Genomic DNA, 15,379 nt, shown 5'->3' with positions numbered 1-15,379 from the left:
TCCTAGACAAACTCAAACACAAAATATGAAGTCTACAGAGACTGGAAACAAGAACAGATAGCCTGGGAGGAATACAGAGACATTGTCCATGCAACCAGGGATTAGGATAGGAAAACTAAATCCCTGATAAAATGAAATCTGGCCAGAGACATCAAGGGCAATATGTCAAGCTTCTATAGGTACTTCATTGATAAAAGGAAGACTAGGGAGATTGTGGGTCCTCTCTGGAATGAAATGGAAGACCTGGTCACCTGAAATAGGAAGAAAGCTGAGGTACTCAATGACTTTTTTGCCTCAGTCTTAGCCAGCAAATGCTCTAGCCACACTGCCCAAGTCACAGAAGACAAAGGCAGGGACTAGGGGAATGAAGAACTGCTCAGTGTAGGAGATCATATTTCAGACTATCTAGGGAACCTGAAGGTGCACAAGTCCATGGGACATCATGAAATAATATGGGTCCCCAGGGAACTAGAAGATGAAGTTATTAAGCCACTATCCATCATATTTGAGAAATATGGTGAAACCTTTACTTACTGGAAGAGGGGAAGCAGAACGCCATTTTTCAAAAGGGAAAAAAGGAAGACCCACAGAATTACGGGCCAGTCAGTTTCCCCTCTGTGCTCAACAAGATCATGGAGAAGATCCTCCTGGAAACTATGCTAAGGCACACAGAGAACAGAGAGGTGATTGGTGACAGCCAACATGGTTTCACTAAAGGCAAATCATGCCTAACAAATCTGGTGGCCTTCTATGACAGGGTTACACATTGGTGGATGAAAGAATATAAATTGATGTCATCTACCTGGACCTGTCAGTTCCAAAACAGGTGCAGGTGCAAAACATTTGACATTGTCCCCCATGATACACTTATCTCTAAATTGCAAAGATTTAAATTTGATGGATTAACATAAATTTGGTGGATAAGAAATTGCCAGATGGTCATACTCAAAGGGTTGAGGTCAATGGTTTGACATCCAACTGGAAGCCAGTGATGAGTGGAATTCCTGAATGATCAGGACCAGTTCCTATTGGGACCGGTGTTGTTTGACATCTCTGTTGGTAGCATGAACAGTGGGACCGAGTGCACACTCAGCAATTTTGCTGACAACACTAAGCTGTGTGGTAAAGTCAATGTCCTGGAGGGAAGGGATGTTGAAGGGACATTGACAAGCCTGAGAAGTAGGATGGTGTGAACCTCATGAAGTTCAACAAGGCCAAGTGCAATGTCCTGAATCTGGGCCGGGGCAATCCCAACCACAAATACAGACAGGATGGGTGGAGAATGGATTGAGAGCATCCCTGAGGAAAACCTGGGCGTGTTGATTCACAGGAAGCTCAATGTGAGCCAGCAATGTGTGCTTGCAGATCAGAAAGCCAATGGTATCCTGGTTGATTCTTCCCTTCTACTCTGCTTTTTTGAGACACCACCTGCATACTGCATCCAGCTCTGGGGTCTCCAGCATAAGAAGGACATGGATCTGTTGGTGTGAGTCCTGAAGAGGGACATGAAGATAACTAGCTGGAGCTTCTTTCATTTGAAGACAGGCTGAGGGAGTAGGGGTTTTCAGTCTTGAGAAGATAAGGTTCTAAGGAAACCTTATAGCAGCCTACAGGGGTTCCACAGGAAAGCCAGACAGAGACTCTTTGTCAGTGAGTGTAGTGATAGGACAAAGGGTAATGGCTTTAAGCTGAGAGAGTATAGATTTGGATTAGATAGAAGGAAGACATTCTGAGGGCAGTGAGGCATGGGACCAGGTTGCCCAGAGAAGCAGTGGATGTCCCATCCCTGGAAGTGTTCAAGGCCAGGCTGGATGGGGCTTTGGGCAACCTGGTCTAGTGGAAGGTGTCCCACAGCAGTGGAGTTGGAACTAGGTGATCTTTAAAATCACTTCCAACCCAAACCATTCTATGATTCCAAGATTCTATGATTCTATACATAATTCATTAAATACATAAACACAATTATTGTAACTATTAATTGTTACCTGGCTAAGCTTGATATATTTACTAACTTATATTTTTTCTAAAGATTGAATAATCTTTTACTATACAATTACTCCTGTTAAACCTCTAATGGAATTCTAATACAGCATTCATGATGGGATCCTTACTGTTTCTTCTTTTGTACCAAAGCATCTTGTTTGTTGTTGTTTTGTTGTTGTTGTTTTGTTGTTGTTTTGTTTGTTTGTTTTATATAATAGTATAATATCAAAAATGTTACATAAGGATGCTACTTTAGGAGAAAAATCACCCCTTCTGCTTTGATTCAGTCTGTGTAAGCCCTTTAACAATTCAGGGTGAGCTGGAACATTTCTCTGATCACTCTACCTCAGCCACATAATTAAACTAATGATTTTCTCCACCATCACATCATTGTGTGAGAGCTGGCCTAAACTTCTGAGGAGGGTTAGGTGATAAGTATTCCTAATATTTCACGAAATGTAAAATTTTATAGCAAAATGAACTTTGAAATCTTCCTTATCCTCTTCATTACTTCTTTGTGAGTTTTAATTTTATCAATTTGCATTTCAAGTTTGCATCAGAATGTGACTGAAATGAATCTAAATATTCATTTCTGAGCATTATGCCTACCTTTGTGTCTCCAAATACCACTCAACACATAACAATACAAAATATACAAAATAAAAAAAATAAAATACTCAAAACCATAGCAATTTCAAATTGTTTGTTGTCTCTCCATTAGCATATTTTACAACAACACCTTATCTGTTAAGTTGCCAAATCGTAAGATACTTAGCATTCACTGAACTGTAACTGAGCAATTACACTACTGCAAATGCTTACTACCCTGAGAGTTAAGCAATAGCTTTTCACACTTATTTTCCCCAGTTATTTTTTTTCATCTGTCTAGACTGAACTTTTTTCCCCCTTCAAATTTCTAGCCTTTATAAATGTATCCAATTCCTCACTATTGTCACTAAACCTCACATTTTAAATTAGCTTAGTATTTCCTAGGTATTTAATTAGCAAGCTGCCCAGACAATGTAACAGATTATTACAGATGTCCAGCTACAAGGTAATTTAAGAGATTATGATGAGAAGATCTTGAAATATAACATGATAACTAATGAAACAGATAAACTGCAGTCCAAATTTTCTTGAACAATCTACAGGAGGTTCATATATCAAATATAAGTCATAAAATAATCTTTAAGAAGTTATTCATGGCAGATGAGTCATTTCCTTAAATGAGAAGTAAAGGAAAGAAAGGAAATACCAGGACACTGTGGAGTATGTAGATGAATCAATAGCATATTTAACAACGAGTCTGAACTCTGCCAACGGACTGAAGAACAGCATGGATCAAACAAGATAGCAGAGAAAGGAAACACTCTACAATGCCAGCAATATTTTCACTGGTCACAAATAGAACTACAGCTATAAAATTGAGACAGAAAATTCTTGATATTGGAAGGGACAGAAGCAGTCTTAATTTTGGTAGGAGTGAGCTATACCCAGCATTTGGAAACTGTGATAAGGGAACATTCATTCTATGATGGGTTATGTGATGGGAACATATCTCCCTCATGAAATTAAGATGTGCTTTTCCTGTGGAGCCCTGGCTTGATATCAGCTGCTACAGGTGAGTCTGTAGGGCACTGCAGGGAATGGGCATTCCTGTTCCTGTTGCAAGGAACAGGTGTTACATGGCAATGTAACACAACATCAACAGGTTGAGACTTTCTCACCAACCTTCCTGGTTATTTCAGTCCGGTGTTATTACAAGACTTAATTCTTCCGTAAAAGATAATAAATAAACAAAATTATTTTTTGATTAATAAACCTATTATTCAATGTGCCTAGCAATCTTTCCTCTTAGTCTTATTGCACTATAATACTACTTGTGTTCAGGCTGCTGGTACAAACTTAGCCAATGCAGTCATGGCCTGGTCTTAATTCTTAAGTCATTTCGTTGCTGCCCTCTTGTCTAGGGTCATCCACTGATACAAACTGCACCTGTAGCACATCTTCTTCATATTGACAACTAGTCTATCTCTAATAAAAATTGCTGGTTGATCTGTTTGAAATTTATCAATTTTTAGATTATCAATGTCAACATTCTTGTAAGGGCTGAATTCCAAAGAATGGATGGTCGAGTTTAACTAACTATCAAATTTCTTATGAGATGTTTCTTTAGTGGAAACCAGAATGTTATCATAACTCATGATGTTTAAAAAACAAAAAACAAAACAAACAACAACAAAAAAACCACTAAGATAGCATGTTCATTTTTATTTACTGTGAAATATATAAATAAACATTTTCTCCCAAAATAATAAGATGGATTCCTAAGATGATCTATTACATGGCAAATTTTTGCACAGAAAGATTTTTGTTGTATCTCCTTAAAACCAGAGGTTTATAGTTGAAATAACAACACCCCTAAATACAGCAATGAGAATCGAATAAGAGTCATAAAAATACAATGACATTTTTCTGAAACCTTTCCTTTATACTCAAAAGGGGAATTTTTAAGTAATTTGGAGAGTGCGGTAGTGTCACTGTCACTTATCTAAGATTACTACTGCCTACTCCTTCCTTCAGTACTTCTGAACTTGAACTCTGTTTGTTCCACTACATTTCAAAAGAGCTTTATTTCTCATAAATTTTCTTCGTGATTGCTCAACTGCTCAAGGATATAAGTGTGATGTAGCCCCTTGCCATAGTGTTTTGCATAATATAAATGGTAAAGCTCCTTGAATAAACTGCTGGAAGTTAGATATATTCAATCCTTATTAGGCTTTTAGTAAATCCATATAGCATAAAGATAAGAAGCTTTTCATTAGCTCTGTAACAAACTATTCCCTTGAATTATGAATACTGATGAATAGGTCTCTGCAAGCCTAATGTACTTTATCTGAAGAATTTCAGTTCATTTGCTTTAGTTATTCAATTTGCATCATGAACTCAGATATACCCATGAGGCCCTCATCTTTGAGAGAGACCAAAATGAATGTTTAACCACTACAGTTTGCAAGAATCAATTAGAATGAACTAATATCACACAAGGTAATTATGTTATAGTTATATTATTTCCAAGAATTAAAGAATGAAATTGGTATTATTATGCTGCATCTGCAAAGAAAAGGAAGGAGAGAAGGAGGGAAGATTCCTACAGTTATGGAGGTAATTTCCCCAACATTACTGCAGAGATGAAACTGATGAACACTATGAGACCTCAGAGTACTCTGAGGATTTTGTATACAATGTAGAATGTTTCACTTGCCTATTTTATATATTTAAATACCTATTTTAAAGTAATCAAAATAGATTGATAAGTTCCTATCTCTGTTTTATTCAGTGTTATATTAAGCTTGAAAAGCAAGTCCTATTTACTCAATTGAATTATTTTTCATACTTTTCATACTTTTTATTCTTTTTTTTTTTCTGAAATACTGAACTATGTATCCTCTTGTTTACTTTGTTCCATGCTTAAGAAAAGCTTTCTTTTTCTGATCTCTCTGTTCTTTTTCCATTCCTCTCTTTTTCTTGAGAATAAAATTTACATATATATATAAAACAACACAGTAACAACTGTAATGCATTTAAGATGATAATCTCAACATTTTATATATCAAGATATTACTAATAAAATAAATAAATAAAAATAAATTAAGACTGCTAAAGAAATATTTGAAATTATCACAGTCATCTTCTCTTAACATTATTTGTATAAAAATAACATGAGCTAAAAAAAAAAAAAAGTATTCCTAATTGTAGTTTTTAAATGGTTTTGCCACCCAGGAGGGGGAAAAAATGTATTTTTTCGTTTTAACCATCTATTATAACATACTACTTTGTCTGAGACTTTTGATAGATAATGTCATGTTCAAAAATTTATAACAAAACACAAGTAACCTTCTTACTTCCAGGATATGAAATAACTGTGTTTGTGTACATGGCCTAGTTTGCCCCTTTGATTTGTAATACCCCTATGGTAAATAGTCCCACTAAGAATGATAAAGAACCACTTTCTTGCCGTGCAGTGTCTTTCTCTTGTGTAATTTAGTCATATGTACTGTTACTTGGAGCTTTACTGATAGCAAAGGAAAATTCTCATCATGACACATGCTTTCTTCTACGTACCTGAAGACCTTTCAAACGTGCATTTGCCAATTGCAGAGATACAGCTCTTACCCATGATCCAGAAAAAAGAGATAATTGATTGAGATGTAATCTTGCATCTTCAACTCAGTATTAGTGAATTTACAAACCCTTGCAAAGATATATATAACTTATCCTATCTTGGATGTATTTAAATTTAGGTTAACAAAAAATAGAACTAGGAGATATCATGACAGGTCATTTCCAAATGGCGTTATTCAAGTCCAGACTTAAACATTTCAGTAATAGAAGTTCAACAAGTTTCCTAACCAAATTATTTCAACATTTACCTATTCTTACTATTAGATTATTATATTATTATTATTATTTTCTGGTTAACCTCAGTCTCCTTGCTTGTCTCCTTAGAAGTGCCTTTATACCCTGTTCTCAGTAAGTGTGGAGAATAGCTGAATTAATTTTTTTTTTTTTTTTTGTAACTAATCTTTATTCATTTGAAGATATTTATGATGTCTCCTTCCATCTACCTTTTTATTAATTACACTAAACAATTATATCCAATGTAATTCACGGGTGTTATCCTTTCAGCTGGTGTGCACCTTTGTTTAGTAAAACCGTGTCTGTGTCTCAGCTTATGAGTTGAGCCACAAAAAAGGTTCTGGAACATGCAAAAATTATCACAGTGAGCAAAGATCTGCTTACTGTCCACTGCTTTAAGAAACTGGGGGAGAAGGTGGACACCTGCCTAATTACGTAATATACTCTACAGACATTTCTTATCACGCTTTGAACTGCTATTTTAAGCCCAGCTGTTTCCTAGTTGTTGTAATGGCAGAAACAATTCCACCACTGCTGCATTTGCTATGTTATTATTTCCTCCTAAGGGAGGAAAGTACCTAGTTTCTAGTACCTGAGACACAGTACTAGAGCCAGGCTGCTGTCTGGTAACAGCTTTTGTTTTTCAAACTGTCATTTCTCCTTTTAAAATACAAGCAAGTTTCTTGCTTTAGTCATGTTTAATGTAGGTGTTTATAGCCCTGAATCATCTTGAGATAGGTACTTCAGTGACACTCTATTAGCAGTGCAGCTACACAGATATCAAATTATTACTGGTTTTAAATCACTGTTGAGCTTTTGACAGTTCTAAGTCTTGTAGATGAATTCTGCATTGCCTTGCACAGTGGGCACCACCCCATGGAAAAATTTGCATTTAGAAGTGTTTGTGGCTTTCAAAGGAAAAGTACAGTGTAGTTTCTTATACTAGGTGTGGTTGTTTTCCCGACTGAAATGGAATGTTCAGGGCACTGAAATCCTCTATTATTCTTGCTTTTGGATTGTTATGTCTTCTAAGTGAAATCTGTCAACACGATGCATTTATAGAAGTATTCTCGAACATGGGTTTATGCCACTAGGATACAGCTAAGAATTTTTTGTTTGTTTGTTTGTTTTCAAGTCAGCTTCTTTTAAACAAAGAAAAATCGGATTTGATTCATATATTATAAATCCCCATTGTGTTATGCTGTTTTCATGACTAATTTCTCTCACTAACCACAGCTTAACAGCCTATGACCCTACAACAGCAAGCAAGCTGTAAGAAAACATGGGCTTGTTGTGATGGTTATGCCTTTGCTCATGTTCCAGGTCCCCTGTGGCTTGTTAACTCTCCACATAAATACTACTTCAATTGCCTGCAGGCCAATAGCAGTTTTTGAATTGCCAGGGATCATGAAAGACCTGCCTCCACTGGACACTCCAGATTAAAAATAAAAGAGGTTGTTCTAATTTATGTTAAAATCAATATAGATTCTTATCAATTTCCACATATGAAACAAAATTCTCTAAATGACAATGAGATATTATTTTCAGCTTTTGTAATCTCATAGTCTGTCCTTACTGCAAATAATATTTCTTTGATATTAAATTATGCTAATAACAGTGAGAAAAGGACATGACTGAAAGGAACTGACATGTCACAAGCCCTTAGCACTTTACCAGCTAAATGATGCTAAACTGCAAGTAGTTAGAACTGAAGTGTTTTCACTGACATCTTCTCACACTGGAAACTATCAAACTATTACCAAAACTTGTAGGTCTATCCAATCTGTCTAGAGTTACCTGGCTAATTTTAAAAGAAAGATTTTGTGTTAACTTTCAATCACAAACAATAAGATATTTGATGGAGTTTCTTTTAAATACAATTTTGGTTTCCTGGTCTTGTATAAATTTCAGAAATGCAAGCTATGACTTTCTTTAAAGTCAGAAGTATCTGATAATAAGTATGGTAGGTAGCCTGGCAGGTAGCTTGTATAGTCTGCTGATACTTATGCATAAATATGTGTATATATATTTGTACCATATGTAAGCTGTAGATGACTTCACCATTGCATAGAATAGAGTGAGTATTGTGAGTTCTCAGATTATGAGAAACAAAGTTGCTAAACATATTGTTTATCATAATCATACAATTTCAAGCTTAATATTTCTTAGACTGTTATATGTCTACAAAGAAGATCTAAATGATGAGGAAGTAGCCTGAGCAATTTAGTAGTTAAAGCCTTCTTTGTGAACTGATACTTCATCTGTGACCTATAATGGTGCTGGAGCATGACATGCTATGAATAAATCATTAAAACAAAGTCAGGCACCTTTGATCATTAAAAGATCTCACAGCACTGCTTACAATAGTACATGAAACGTTAAACTTGGCTTCTGAACAAGTTTTAAATTGGGTAATTTGAATCTGTTTGGGTAATTCAGATGGGGTAATATTCCATGTTATTTTTGTATCTACAAGATTATTAAAGGAGATCTTTCTTCACTTCTCTCCTAAACTGTAGAGTTTAGTATTGCTGGCAAGGATCAAAAAAATTCTCTTATATTTCCATAGTATATTAAAAGCACACTTATTTGGGCTCAGTTTATAAGTAAAGACTTCAAGATGAGATAAAAATTACACTTCTTTGTAGTCCATAACTTCATTCATGAATTTTACAAGCACATTAGTAAAAGCACTGAAGACACTTTTTGGTTTAAGGATAAAAATAATAATTGGGTAGCCTATTTTAGGTGTCCAGAATATTTATCTCATTCCTGTTAGGTATAGAATATACCAGGTATAAAATTTATTTAGTACAGATCTCTGTTCTGTCTGCCAGCTGTGTAGATTCAAGACGCTTATACCTCTCTTTGATAGCTTGTTCAGTATAATGGTCTCTGTAAGGTGGTTGCAGCAACAATTACTCATTTATAATTACTCAACTAAAAAAAATGGTAACAGAGGTGGGCTATCTTTACAATTTCAAGTATCTGAGTCAGACCTTTACAACCTGACCCCACTTTCATAATTCAGAATTACTCTAAGTCTTTTCTTAGGTGTGTGCAAAGGTATCTCTTTCCAGATCAGCTGAAACTGAAAGTGTCAACATATGCATTTTGGAAATGGGAAGATTTCTTCAATACTTTTGCCTTTTCGAGATGGTGGAAAGGTACAGCTCCCACATCCTGAGGCAGCCTTTTTCTCAAGGTGTGAAAATGCCAATACCTTCTGTTCAAAACTTCTGAACTTGGGCTGTTGGGAAGTCAAGACTGTTGTGGACAAAGGAAATGTAAAAACAGAAAAGGGAAGTTCCACAACTCAGTGAAATTGGGTATCCCAGAGGGAGGAGGGAACCATGTTCTTATTCTGCTTTGGGAACTTGGCCTGTCAAAAAATTAAGAACTGCGGCCACACCTAGGACGTGTTTCATGTAGTGGTCACACCTCTGTCACAGGAAGAGAGAACCAAGTCAGAATATCATCCCTTAAGTATCACTAGAAATGCAAACTGTACCTTATATGTTTTTAATACTTCCATTCTGTGTAAGTCACAACACAGATGGAATCTATGTGGTCTAAATGTTGCTGTTAGAGACTCTCTCAGAAGTGATAGGCTTAAGTGTTTTCTCAGTCATTGCAGCATATGCTATAAAAGTAATGCACGTAGCAATTCATCAGTTAATGCATATTTAGAGAAATAAACATTTTTAATGAAACTCCCATCGCTTAACTTTGCAACCTTACATCCAAAATGAAAGACATGTTTATGACACACTTGGCTATCTAATACAAATGACTGATGATGGAAAAGAAAGATCAAGTTTAAACTGAGGACTATTTCTGTATTCATCAGCTCATGATGAATAAGTGAAGCAATTATTAAGATTTTTAGTTAACCAGCAAAATGTTAATTGTATCACTCAGACACTGAATGACATGTTATAAGCATCTGTATTGAATTAGAGAACCAAATTCAGTTTGAAAGCTATGAATATTATATGCTGGCATCCAAACCAATGAAATATTACACTTTTCCATTTTGAACTGAAGCAATTCTTTGTTAAATTTCACTGCAGGAATCTATTCTTTAATCATTCACCAAGATAAGACTTATAATGTTTGAATATTAAATTTATGTGAAACACCGTAGTTTAGCTTATATAATACATCCTTGCCATTATTTCTTAAATGGCAACTGTAACTGCTAGACATGAGGAGCACTATGTTAACATTTTATTGAAAAATAACTTGTTTTGAATTCATCTTGATGAATGTACATAGAATGCATCTAGTTGGTGGAACTAGTGAGATTATAAAATAGCCATTTTTAGCAACATTGCAATATTTTTTTTCCCCCAATTTTATTGTTCTTAACAGTTAAGTAGATTTGGGAAAAGGAATGCTGGCATGTCCTGTTCTTTACTACAGAGAACATGAAAATTTTAAACTGTCTTGATATCAAATTCAGGTTGACTACAGAAGAAAAAAATGCAAAAACAAACAAACAAACAAACAAACAACTATGAGATAAATGAAGGGGAAAAAGAGCATAGAAATTGAATATGGGAAATGTGAAGAAAGGAAACACTAAGAGTGATGGCCCAGTTGGTGGTTTGGACTAAAAGATTAAAACTATGAAATTAAAAATGTAAAATAAAAGACAAAATTTGTGACAATACTTTGGGATGTATGAAATATCCCTTAGGCAAGCAGTAGTGCCCCAGGTATTTTGAACATTCATCAGTAATTGGGAAAAAAATATAAGGAAATTTATCATTAGAAATAATGCTTCCTGTCAGAGATGTACATAGAATTTAATAGTTCTTGTATGTGTCTTGTTTCTGTGATTTAAATCTCTCCATATTATAGCTAATGTTCATTTTTAACATCTTTGTGAAGCTATTACAATTTACTCTAAGTACCAAGACTTTCAAAAATAATTTCTCTGAACACAGTTGGTAGAACTGATGAGATAACTTTTCTCAAAAATGCTCTTCCATCATAACTAATCACCACACTTACTTTGAAGATACTCATAATCTAATCATAACATTATGAAAACATATTTATTCTACAGAGATTCAAAATTAAAGCTGTGTTATTTATATTTTTTCTCTCAACGATAATCACTTTTTTATTAGAAAAACTTTGCATATAAAAACAGAATTTAACATATTCAGCATATGTTAAAATGAGGATGAGGGGTATTCTTGTTTACACCTGAGAAAATTATAATAATCCTGTGCGTGACCTTCCAGGAGAAAATAAAGCTTAATTTACTACATATATTCTTTCTATAGTCTACTATAGTCTACTATAATAGTCTACTATAATATAGTATAATATAGTCTACTATTAATATATTATATAGTCTACTATTAATATACTATATTATACTAATATAGTATAATATAGTCTACTATAATATAGTATAATAGTCTACTATTCTTTCTAAGTCTACTCTAGTCTATTTTCTAGTTTTGTGTCTCACCTGAAAAGTAGTACATCCAGGCATATATTACCTTTTTTTTAATGTTGATAGTGGAGCACTGTTTCCATAAAGATTAATATTTAAATAAACAATTTAAGACAAAAGTAATACTTTGTGTTTTACTTTTTGCAGTGCATACATACATTGGCAAGACTAAAGGCAAGACTTCTAGTGCATTATGGATCACTTATGGTGCTTTACTTAATATCTGTGGTGTCTAATATCTCTTTATGTCACACCATATCATACAATTCTTCACATGTTAAAAGGACATCATGTTATTTCTGTAGTCCTCTGCTCTGGGTGAGCTATGGTTAAAAAGCAAACAATATGTAAGGTATTTCAGAAAGAGGATGGGCAAGGCTGTAGAGGATAGTCTATTGTCTCTGTGGAAACTGATGGATCTACATCAACTTATGTCATGCAGGGTCTTCCACAAGAAATAATAATATTTTTTTAAAAAAATGTTAAGAAATAACAAAGTTCAACAAGTTCACAGAATAGCAAAAAACTTGTCAAATATATGGAAAATTGCACTGAGGAGAGTCACTTAATAGTCTTAAAAAAAAAAAAAAAATCCATAGCATATAATTAAGAAAAAAATATGACCCAGCAAAGGAAATGAATAAGAAATTAAATCAATAACACCTATGGGATAAAAATAAAACATTATCAGATTAAAACAGACAAGTCCTTTCTCCTACAGCTTCCTCACAACATTTAGTACAGGTCAAAAGTAAGCTTTAGGACTAGATTTATTTGGGGTATTATCCAGATAAGTGATTCCTATATTTCATTGATCTGAGCAGGAAGTACAATATTTCACTCCTCAATTATAATGTATTGCCTCAAAAGATATAATAATACATTTTTGAAATGTAGTAGATTTCCATATCAGATATTTCTGGTTTGGTTAACCAGAAACAAGCTTTCTTGAGTGTTAGCAACACGGGTTGGATTCATACATAAAAGTAGTACTAAAAAAGCATTGTCTGGAATTTCTCTGAAACCTAGAAAAATGTAATACACGTACTTTTCCTAGTGTGCTAATTTCCTCAATTGAAATCCATTGTCTTAATAAACATTTTTTAACAGCATAAAAGGAAGAAAATTAAAAAAAATAAAGTCCTAACAAAGCCATAAACAGGGAAGCATACAATACCTAATTGTCATGCATTTCTAATTCCATGTCACAGTCTTCTTTGATGAGGCAGCTGCTAAGACAGCTGGTTCTTTCCCCCTTCCTGTGATAATACCTCACTCACACTTTGGGGCTGTCAAATCCTTGCAGATAGGAGATCCAATTTAAGCTGCTCTGCTTCTGTTAACCACTCCTTATCACTCCCCTCACTGCTCCTAATACTGGGGCCTGCCATGACTGACTATTTTAGCTTTGTTAACAGGTTTTGTTTTCAGCTATTAGTAAAAACACTCTAGGGATAATGCAGTCCCCTTCAATGTACGAGAGACTAACAAACAGCCTTTTCTGCTTTCCTTCTGTAGAAATCTCAAAGTTATCTGCTTTCTCTAATATTCTTTGCTCTTATTTTTTATTTTATTTATTTTTATTTTTTTATAGCAATACTAGTAACAGAATGCTTAGTGCATTCAGGACATTGCCCAGATGCATTCTGCATAGTTAGTTGCTTTTAAATCCTGTGCATAATTACAGTGAAAAAATATTCTCCGTTATATGATGTGACCATTTGGATAACAGAAATTGTCTTTCACAATATGACAACATATGTAAATAAACATATTTATTTACATATAGGCCACAACACTTGTCCCTTTGTTTGCCTTGCTGTTTTTGAATTTGAGATTTACTTCAGAAATTTAGTTATCCATGGGTCATTATCCAATTTCTTTCTTCTTTAGAAATTAAAGTAGAAATGAAACTGATCAAGAGAACAAAACCAAGGACATGTAATTCTTCCTAACTTAAAATAAGCAAAGTGTGTATGTGTTACTAAAATAGTGCAATCGCTGTTATTTCAACAAGTGAGGATGAGAAAGATGTGGAAATGTTTTGGAATCATCATTTACTATGTTAACCTTTATGTTACCAGTATCACCACTACATGGTTATATATAAATATTATAAATATAAATATATATATATATATAATATATAGCCATGTCCATTTCCAAGCCAGGGTATTTCTGACTTACAGCCCCATAATCAGAAATCATAATCAAATTATGTTTACAAATATTAAAAAATCAAATATATGCATATATTTGTGCTCATTAAATTGTGAATATAAACACTTAGATTTCTTTTAGATATGTGTTCATTAGGTCAGTGTTGCTATTCTATTTCTTTCTTCTGATCCTTTTCTGTTTCCATGCTCTGTTAACCAAATTCAAAAATATAAACTAACAAAGGCTTAAAGAAAAAACTTTTCTTTTTTTAAAAAGATTATTGTAATATATTAAAACTAAGACTGCTCATAGTTTTAATATATTACAATAATCTGTATTTTGATATTACAGAAACAGGTGAGAATTTTAGCAACATTTTTTTCTCAGAATGGGCAGCACCTGCAGTCTATAGGGGTTAATATACTTCAACTACAATGGGAAATATGTTGTAGATTGTTACCATCCTTGAGATGTAATTACAGCCTTTTGTATTATTATTTTTTTTTAATTTAGTACATTTCTAAAATCCATCTTGAAAGTCAGTCCAGCCGCAGATGGACCTGATGGGCCTGATCCAACATATCACAGAATCACAGAATTGTCTAGGTTGGAAGAGACCTCAAGATCATCGAGTCCAACCTCTGACCTAACGCTAACAGTCCCCCACTAAACCATATCCCTAAACTCTACATCTAAACGCCTTTTAAAGATTTCCAGGGATGGTGACTCCACCACCTCCCTAGGCAGCCTGTTCCAGTGCCTAACAAACCTTTCGGTAAAGAAGTTCTTCCTAACATCCAGCCTAAAACTCCCCTAGCGCAACTTTAGCCCATTCCTCCTCATCCTGTCACCAGGCACGTGGGAGAATAGACCAACCCCCACCTCGCTACAGCCTCCTTTAAGGTACCTGTAAAGAGCAATAAGGTCGCCCCTGACCCTACTTTTCTCCAGGCTGAACAAGCCCAGCCCTCAGCCGCTCCTCGTAGGATTTGTACTCCAGGCCCCTCACCAGCTTCGTTGCCCTTTTCTGGACCCGCTCAAGCACCTCGATGTCCTTCTTGTAGCGAGGGGCCCAAAACTGAACACAGTACTCGAGGTGTGACCTCATCAGAGCCAAGTACAGGGGGACAATCACCTCCCTAGCCCTGCTGGCCACACTGTTTCTTATGCAAGCCAGGATCCTGTTGGCCTTCTTGGCCACCTGAGCACACTGCTGGCTCATATTCAGCCGACTGTCCACCATCACTCCCAGGTCCTTCTCTGCCTGGCAGCTCTCCAACCACTCATCTCCCAGCCTGTAGCTCCCCTTGGGGTTATTGCGCCCCGGGTGCAGGACCCAGCACT

General features: G+C 35.1%; 1 long non-coding RNA gene across 1 annotated transcript in view; it reads right to left on the bottom strand.

The window, feature by feature from the left end:
* LOC119715601 (uncharacterized) overlaps positions 1–13,171 on the bottom strand; it is a 28,904-nt gene extending 15,733 nt beyond the window's left edge. Inside the window, exon 1 of the long non-coding RNA XR_005262840.2 lies at positions 13,053–13,171. This is a non-coding gene — a long non-coding RNA (uncharacterized lncRNA). The remainder of the gene's footprint in view (positions 1–13,052) is intronic.
* Between the last annotated feature and the right edge of the window lie 2,208 nt (positions 13,172–15,379).

This window comes from Anas platyrhynchos, chromosome 1 (genome assembly GCF_047663525.1).
Source record: "Anas platyrhynchos isolate ZD024472 breed Pekin duck chromosome 1, IASCAAS_PekinDuck_T2T, whole genome shotgun sequence".
NCBI lineage: Eukaryota > Metazoa > Chordata > Aves > Anseriformes > Anatidae > Anas > Anas platyrhynchos.
This window is presented reverse-complemented; position numbering and strand designations above follow the sequence as displayed.